This window comes from Eptatretus burgeri, chromosome 6 (assembly GCF_056783735.1).
Source record: "Eptatretus burgeri isolate ZD-2024b chromosome 6, Ebu_testis_v1, whole genome shotgun sequence".
Taxonomy (NCBI): Eukaryota; Metazoa; Chordata; class Myxini; order Myxiniformes; family Myxinidae; genus Eptatretus; species Eptatretus burgeri.
In genome coordinates this window covers 99,141,314-99,151,313 of record NC_140966.1, presented here as the reverse complement: position 1 = coordinate 99,151,313, position 10,000 = coordinate 99,141,314, and positions in this window count along the sequence as shown.

The following is a 10,000-nucleotide window of genomic DNA, read 5'->3' as shown; positions in this document are numbered from 1 at the left end:
ATGTATAGACATATATATGCATACACATATATATATGTATACACATATATATATATATGTATACGCATATATATATGTATTACTATTACATATATATATATATATTATTATTATATGCATATACATATATGTATACATACATATATATATACATATATGTATATTACATACATGTATAATATTATTATTATACATATATATATATGTAGCGTATACATTATATATATTATTATATATATGCATACATATACATTATATATATATGTATTACATTACATATATTATTATTATTATTATGATATATATATGTATACATATATACATATGTATTATTATACATATATATTATATATATATATATATATATTGCATACACATATATATATATATATGTATACATACATATATATATATATATATATATACATATATATATATATATATGTATACATATATATATATATGTATTACATATATATATATATATATATATATGTATTATATGTATACATATATATATATATGTATACATATATATATATATATGTATTACATATATATATATATATATATATATATATATATATATATGTATACATATATATATATATATATATGTATACATATATACATATATATATATATATATATATATATATATATATATATATATATATATATATATATATATATATATGTATACATATATATATGTATACATATATATATATATATATATGTATATATATATATATGTATACATATATATATATATGTATACATATATATATATATATGTATATATATATATATATATATATATATATATATACATATGTATACATATGGGGGAGACGGGGCGAGGGGGGAGACGGGCGAGGGGGGGGAGACGGGGCGAGGGGGGAGAGACGGGGCGAGGGGGGGAGACGGGGCGAGGGGGGGAGACGGGGCGAGGGGGGAGACGGGGCGAGGGGGGAGACGGGGCGAGGGGGGGAGACGGGGCGAGGGGGGAGACGGGCGAGGGGGGAGACGGGGCGAGGGGGGGGGAGACGGGGCGAGGGGGGAGACGGGGCGAGGGGGGAGACGGGGCGAGGGGGGAGACGGGGCGAGGGGGGAGACGGGGCGAGGGGGGAGACGGGGCGAGGGGGGGAGACGGGGCGAGGGGGGAGACGGGGCGAGGGGGGAGACGGGGCGAGGGGGGAGACGGGGCGAGGGGGGAGACGGGGCGAGGGGGGGAGACGGGGCGAGGGGGGAGACGGGGCGAGGGGGGGAGACGGGGCGAGGGGGGAGACGGGGCGAGGGGGGAGAGACGGGGCGAGGGGGGGAGACGGGGCGAGGGGGGAGACGGGGCGAGGGGGGAGACGGGGCGAGGGGGGAGACGGGCGAGGGGGAGACGGGGCGAGGGGGGAGACGGGGCGAGGGGGGAGACGGGGCGAGGGGGGAGACGGGGCGAGGGGGGGAGACGGGGCGAGGGGGAGACGGGGCGAGCGGCAGACGGGGCGTGCGGCGAGGGCGGGCGGAAGACGGGGCGAGCGGCAGACGGGGCGAGGGGGGGAGACGGGGCGAGGGGGGGGGAGACGGGGCGAGGGGGGGGAGACGGGGCGAGGGGGAGAGACGGGGCGAGGGGGGGGGAGAGACGGGGCGAGGGGGGGGAGACAGGGCGAGGGGAGGAGGCAAGGCTGAATTCATGCAGGTTCTTAAAAACCTGGAAAACCCCAGAATTTCCAAATTCATTTTCCAGGCCCTGAAAGTCCTAAAATTTGAGAAAATTTAGCTGAGGTCCTTGAAAGTCCTGGAAAAGGAAGACAAGTCTGTAAAATGTATTTTCCTGAACTGAAAAGACGCAACAAGTTCACTTGACAACAGCAAGAAACTCATATGCATTTTTCATGCAGCAGTTAACTCTCCATATATTCCACGATATTCATTCAGAAAATGGGCAATTCACAGTCACATGTGAACCTCCGCTGAAAATGAGCAGAAAAAAAAACATTTTGAAATTTTGAATTCTTCTCGATCAGATTTCAACATCATCATAATGCATGTTAAGTTGTTTGAACTTTAACCTTTCTTTGTATGAGACGAGCAGTGGTACCTGGCGTTGGTCTTTTTTGTGGGGGCCTAAAATACTTCCATACACCCACTAAGGAATGGGGTCAGGGATAATATAATATCACCGTTCCAAAGCTACAAAGGCTTACACACCAGAGAGCAACGAAAAAAAAAAAAAAAATCAAACTTAATGCTTTTTTTTTGCTTAAAACACTCCCTGGCACTCACTGAGAAACCTCCTAAAGTTTGACGAAGATGCGTTCAGCCATCTCTGAGAAAAATGGTGACAGACAAACCTCTCTCATTTCGATGAAGATGATTTGTAATACTGGATACCACCGGGTGGCGCTATACGATACACATTTGCAGAGAATTGGGGTCTTCCATATGCTACCCAGACAGAAACCACATTTGGGGTTTGCTTCAATTTGGAAACAAGGACATTTAACACAGGTGGAGGCCATTCAGCCCATCATGCCTGCGCGAACACCACACCAACCCATCAACACAAGATCCAAGGAAGAAAATGCAAAAAAATGTTTTTAATGAATGGGGAAAAAAATTTTGGTTTGTTTTTTTTGTTGTTTTTTATTTTATTTTTATAGTTTTTGTTTTCTTCCCCTCAGGGGAGGGGGCATGAGCTTGGTTAAAAACACACAACCACACACCCCCCCTTGACAAGACCCCCCACCAACAGCACTCTGTACACGTGCACACAATCACCTATCAATTCTCAAGCTACCTAAAAGTCCTGTTAACATCCCCATAACTTCCAGGTACCTATCAAATTCTAATTTAAACTTATCTACTTTTTCTGGTGCCACTACCTCTCTGAGTAAGAGTCCCCTACCTTGCTACCGTCTTAATTCTCCTCTTCTTTACTCTCAGGCTATGGCCCCTGGTTCTGTCACTGTCCACTCTGTTGAATAATTCATCTGCACTTATTTTATTAGTCCGGGAGCCAACCGATCAAAATTTAAAAAAAATTGCCCGGTCTGCTATAAAATTTTTGTGTTGATTTTCATAAAGAGACACCCTTTGAGTATATGAAAACCAATGTTGGCAATGGTGAAACTCTTGCGCAACAACACAGTCAACACTTTTGCGAGCCCCCTCTGATAACACAATGTTGGCAAAAGCGAAGATGTAGGATGGGGGTAGGGGTAATTCATATTGTCCTAAAATCATTACCACTAAACCTTTATACACAAATGACCCCTCATATTAAAGAGGAGTTCATTTCCTATATCACAATTGGTGTAGATTTAACCTACCTACAATTGACAAGGTTATATGTCAAACAACAAAAGATTTATGCAACTCAGAAATGCTTGACTATCAATGGGGTCAGGAACAAGAACATACTTTTACATGCCATGGTTTTAAGGAAGATAAAATTAGAAATGGATTAACACAATATTGTGACATGAAACATCCTCTTCAGAGGAAGAGTCACTCTCTGAAACAACTCCACCACATGAACCTCTCTGACGAAGGCATATGCATGTCACTCAGCAAGGCACAGCAGCCTTTTTGCATGAACATCGTTTCAGACATTTGGATAATTTGCACATGCAAGACACCGTTTTGTCTATGTTTGGCTTGGCTGGCTTAGACATGAGAATTGGGACCAGTTTTCCATTGATAAGGGTTCTGCCAAATGTTGTGGCTGGGGGAAGTGCTCGGTCACTGAGATGTGCACGTCTATACAGAAGCAATTGATATAATGCTCTTAAAACAAGGAAGTAAAACGCATCTTCTGTTGCTGGCAGTGACCTAAGGTCTAATTTTGAAGAGACAAACATATGCTGCCTGAGGGTATCCAAACAGCTGAACCCTTTTTGGCCATGCAGAGCAGTCCAGTATACTCTGGCCTCATCAATGACACATTCTGTTGCTGCCATTTCACTATCTCTTCCAAAATCAACAAGGTAGGGAAGGTTTCCTATCAGTCCCAGAGAAACCTGTGCCGCTCTTCTTTTCACAGGAACACAGGCATCATCCCAACTGACTGGAAGAGGGGCCTTGTTGTCCCTCTCTGGAAAGGGAAGGGTGATCGCCAAGACTGCAACAACTACCGAGGGGTGACGCTGCTCTCAGTGCCGGGCAAGGTCTTTGCTCGGATAATTCTTGATAGGGTTCGCCACCATCTGCTTGAGTACCATCGTCCAGAGTAGTCAGGCTTTACACCAAAGAGGTCAACGATTGACCGTATCCTTGCCCTTCGTGTCCTCACCGAACGCAGACGAGAGTTTCGGCAGGGGCTGCTTGCAGCCTATGTTGATCTCTGTAAAGCGTTCGATTCAGTGAATCGGGATGTCCTCTGGAGGATTCTTGGTCTTCGTGGGGTGCCACCGAAACTGATCGATCTGATGTCTGAACTCTACTCTGGTACTGAGAGTGCTGTGAAGTGTGGTGGTACCATCTCTGACTTATTTCCAGTTGTTACTGGAGTTCGTCAGGGATGTGTACTTGCCCCCACACTTTTCAGCACTTGTATGGACTGGATTTTAGGGAGGATGTCGGAGAGATCAAGTTGCGGTGCATCGTTTGGCAATGTCAAGATCTCGGACCTTGATTTTGCAGATGATGCAGTCATCTTTGCGGAGACTTTAGACATCCTCTTGGGGGCCCTCGAGGTGCTGAATGAGGAGTCGGAGCCGTTGGGATTACGGATTTCTTGGGTCAAAACTAAGATCCAGGCTTTCGGTGACATCTTGGATGCTGCTGTCCTGTCTGTGTCTGTTTGTGGTGAGGATGTTGAGGTCGTGGAGAGATTCACTTACCTTGGCAGTGATATTCATGTCTCTGCTGGCTGCGAGTCAGAGGTCAATAGACGTCTGGGTCGGGCCTGGGGAGTCATGGATTCACTGGATCATGGGGTGTGGCGCTGCCGGTACCTGTGCGGGAGGACGAAAGTCCGAGTCTTCAGGTCCTTGGTACTTCCAGTCTTGCTCTATGGGTGCGAGACTTGGACTTTGACCAAGGATCTGAGACAGAGACTTAATTCCTTTGGTACCAGGTCTCTTCGAAGAATCCTTGGCTATCGCTGGTCGGATTTTGTGTCCAACGAGCGGTTGCTGAGAGAGACTCGGATGAGATTTGTTACCTGCATAGTCCGTGATCGTCAGCTGCGGCTGTATGGACATGTGGCTCGTTTTCCTGATGCTGATCCTGCTCACCAGATTCTCTCAGCGAGGGAGTCTCATGAGTGGAGGAGGCCAGTGGGCCGACCACGTGCCTCATGGTTGCAGCAGGTTGACCATCATCTCAAGGAGATGGGGATGGGCCTGGCATCTGCCTGGGGGATGGCCAGATGGAGGCCCCTGGAGTACCGGCGGAAAGTGGACGCAGCGACGCACTGTTCTGGCACATGCTCCCATACCTGACCTGACCTCTTCTTTTCCCCTTCTGAATGGGTAGCTCACTGTGTCACATCCACACAACACATATGTGCACAGAAGTGTAGCTGCGACATCAAGAGGATTTTCTGGTACTTCTTGCTCAACACTTCTACCAGCTCATGAATAGGTAGGTATTGATTCTGCCGTTGTATCCAGAGTTCTTGCAATGTGTTCAAGCAGCAGAAGTGATATATACACAGCATAATTATGTCTGTATCTGTTGCATGCACAACAGCTCGATGGTGATCAAGATATTCCACACAATATGCAAGATGAGCAATAATCCTTGTGTCTGCCTCTTCATGTTCTTCACAAGGTAAGTCCAGAACTGAACTTGATGCTGATGTGATGGAAAGAGTGTGACCTTTGTTTTCCATCATACCACCAAGAATGATGGTCACTCCATCCGGAATAGCTTCAGGACTCTCACAAAGGGAAGTGCCAATGAAGTTCTGAAGATTTCCTTTATTTCTTGGATTCTTCATGAGTAAATTCCAGTCCGGAATTTCTAGACTCTTGGATGGTGAGAATTGTCTTGCCTGGTCTGTCTGGTTTCTCCTCTGCTGCTCATCACCCTTCAAAGTATGGCTATCATCAAAATCATACTGATCACCAATGATGTTGACACAGTTGCACATTTCAGGTTTCAACTGCAGGAGCTTGCGAAGATACAGCTGGGGAAGTTCACCAAATGTTTTCACACCCATTTTTTGGTATTTATTTACAAATGCCATTGTGTCTACCAGATAAACTGTGTATAGGTCACTCTGTGGTAATGATGGCAGCTGTAAAACAACATCCTGCTCAGCTTCAGCAATTAGCACTGCCACGAAATCAGACTTGTTGCCTTTGCGCATTACAAACCCCTGTGCTAAGCGTGGATCAACCTCAAACAGGGATGATGGGTAGTCTGTCCACTCATGGGAAAATGCAATCTGTCTTGTGACTGGGTCGGCATCTCGATAGAAACACAGCACACGTGTAGTTGCAGTCTCATCTTGATAGATCCTGATTAAACTCTGTTTCCTTGATGGTTTTGATTTCTTCTGTGAGGAGAAAGTTACCAGCTTCAGTGGTTCAATCTTAATAGAGACCACCTCTTCTGCTTTCATAATGGCTTCCATGCCCTTAGCTTGAGCATGGACCAAGTCTTTTGAAGCATCCTTCTCACCAGTTGCTCTATTGAGCAGATCCACTTGGTTGTTACACTGGAATGGGTTTATCATCTGCTGGCATATCACTTTCTTGATCTCCTCAACATGCATATGTTCTTCTGTTGCCTGCTTATGTGTTTCTCCATGATGAGTAGATTCCTGTTGGCCTAGATTAGCCATAGACTTTATGTTCTCTGATACAGCTGTGAGAAATGGTGCTGTCTTCACATATTTATCTCGAGCAGCTGGTGCCTGAGATATGCCTTTGAACAGAGATGTCTTCCCTTCATTGTTGTATGTCTGCTCCAGGGCCATGTCACTCCAAACACCATTGAATTTTCCTTTGGAAGAGTGAACTGTGAAGTACCCAACCTGGATCCAGCAAACCTTAACCAAACTGTGTTCAATAGAGTAAGAGGATTTTGTGGGTAGGGGTAACTTTGGTTGACAAAAATGTTAATTTTCTCTTTAAAAATTGATAGAACTCACTCAAATTTGCTGTTTTAATTAGCCATGGATACCATGTTCATATCACATTAAGAGAAATTAGTATTCTAATGCAGCATCTGCCTATGATAAGAAAAGTTCTAAAGGCCATCTTCAAAAAACGTTATTTTTAAGGCATTTTTCACAAAATTATGTACTTTTACGAGGTTTACTTCCACAAAGGCAATTTTTTTTGTCATTTTACAATGCACTGATTGAATTCTTACATTTAGTTCACATTTATTTTTAATGAATGTGATTTTTTAATTTTTTTAGAAATTTTATTGACAATTACTGTTTTATCAAATTTTTCAAATCTTCCTCAAACAAAAACGTCCGCCAAAATTTTTCGCAAGAGCTTATGAATTGCCAACATTGGTTTTCATGAACTGCAAACATATATCTAAACATCCTGGGGGTGTAAAATTTTATAGCAGAGGCTGTAAGGTCCAACCCTAAAACAGCCTCGTACACAGGTTGGCTCCCGGACTATATCTATCTTTCATTATCTTAAACATCTCTGTCATATCTCCTCGTAACCGCCTCCTTTGTAGTGAATAAAGTCCTGTCTCCTTCAGCCGCTCCTCATAGCTGAGTCTAGCTCGGCCCGGAATCAATCTCGTAGCCCTGCACTGAACCCTCTTTATGGCATCTATGTCCTTCTGGAATTGTGGTGACGAGAACTGCACACAATATTCTAGATGTGGCCCTCACTAAATTCCTGTACAATGTTAATACCACCTCTTTTGATTAATAAGGTTCAGTAGTTTAGTTTTTGAACCACACAGAATATAAGCAAATTCCACAAGTATATAAATATACTATTTCACTTTTATAGTTCAGGTATAGATGTGTAATTATCGATAGCGACATGTTTGTATAAAAAATTTTTTTTTTTTCGCTTTATATGTCTGTGGGTCAAGGGTCAAAAAGGGGTCAGTCACGTGTGTGACGTCAGACGGAGAGGTTATTTTTCCACTTGGAAGTCTGAAGTTATTAGAGCTTCATAAATAATACTTCCAGTGGTAATACATTAATACTGTACAATATAGTCCAGGTAACACAACAGCACTATCAATATTAGAAATGAACAGATATCGGAATTTACTTATCGATCACTTTGTTTCATGATGTCTGGTCACAAGTGTGACATGAAAACTGTACATACTATATGAATGATCTGTATCATCTCTCGCTCCATGAAACTTCATGCCTGGTGTTGGCTTATGGGTACAGTGGTGGACTTGAGATCCTCGGGTCTTGAGTTCAAATTCTGCTCTGCTGTTGAGTTAATACGAGGTGGGGTTGACTCGGCCTGCCATCCTTCCGAGGTCGGCAAAATGAGTACTCGCTTGCTGGTATCCTGTGGCGGAGTGACGACCCATCCAGGATTGTGCCCAATAGCCAAGGAGACTGTTTCGACAGCACCAACGCTCTGCACAGAGTGTGGTCCCAATGGATGGATGGAATGTTTGAAGTGAACTTGAGTGAATGAAAGAATGGTTCTCAAATTGCTTTCCTTTCCAAAACAGTCACTCGGCATCTTTGTATCCGATGATGAGTTTTCTGTTTAAGCACCAACTGCAGTATTCATTCGAACAACAAGAATGCAGTTTGGGAAGTGAAATATGGAAGTTCCTGAACTTGCATCAGCTTGCATTGTTGACTCAACAGATGAAATATCAAGCACACAAGCTTTGTTGTGTTACTCCATACATTAGATGACAAATAGTCTGACAAGGTGGATTTGCATCAGAGAAACAGTGAAGACGATGCCAAATGGCTTGACATCAACATTGAAATTCCCTCGAATTTGGATTGCCCCCTGGACTCAGCAACTTCAGGACTTGGTATCTTTTGTACGATCTAATCCCGAGGATGTCCGGCTATTCTTGTGGAGGTTGTGAGTGGTGGCCACTTCCAAAAGTTTCCAGCTCTGTGCGTGACTTTTAGCCTCAGTTTCAACTCCAACAACATGTACAACTTCTGGATACAGAGGTTTCTCGTACCTCACGACCAGCCAAATCCCAACCACCCACTTGATATTTTTATTCAGAGCAGGAATTTCATAATGAATGGTTAGATCCGGCATGGCAACACCTGCTGTGTGCCCAGGAACGCAGTGCCCGAAGGAGCCGTCTTGATTGCATCCATTTTACTGATGCCAGGCACTTGAAGGACTTCTTCCCATTGTCTTGCCTTTTCAATCCTCTCCTGTATTTCTTCTTCTAAAATGTGTTTTAAATAAGTTTCAGGATGGTGATGGATTGTGGATAATCAGATGGTGGTGAACAGATGTCTTGAAGACCTGGAGGGAAGAATGAGATTGAAGAGAATATGGAAGTTGGACCCACCTTGCTGGTACTGTCACACCCGCTAGGTGCATGAATGGCTGGGAGACACGACACCAAATTGTTGTCCAATTGATCAACTAACAGGTGGACTGGTACAGTTTTCTTGTTTTTTCCGGTTACCAAGCTTTACAAACAGCTTATGTAGTTGCCAGGTTTTCTTGAAGTGGAAGATGAGGTTGACAAAGACATCTGTGTCAGGTGAGTCAACCAAGACCGATTGAACCCCGTGTTTCACAACACCATCATTAATATGGAACATGATTCTGTCATCGGCTTCTTCTTGGTTGCTTGAGAGCTCTGCGATCTGTGTTTCAGTGCCAGCTAACAGTTTCCTACATTCACCCCCATATACTCCTCCAAAGATAATTTCCTTTTCTGACACAACATTCTGCAGCATCCACTTGAAGGCATACTCCTGCAACCTTACTTTGTTCAACATTGAGCTCCAGAACATATCAATATCGACAGAGAGTTTCTGATTGTCAGACCTAATGGTGATAGTGATTTCTTCAGAAGAACTTCTCTGTGCACGTTCCATTTGCTTGATTGA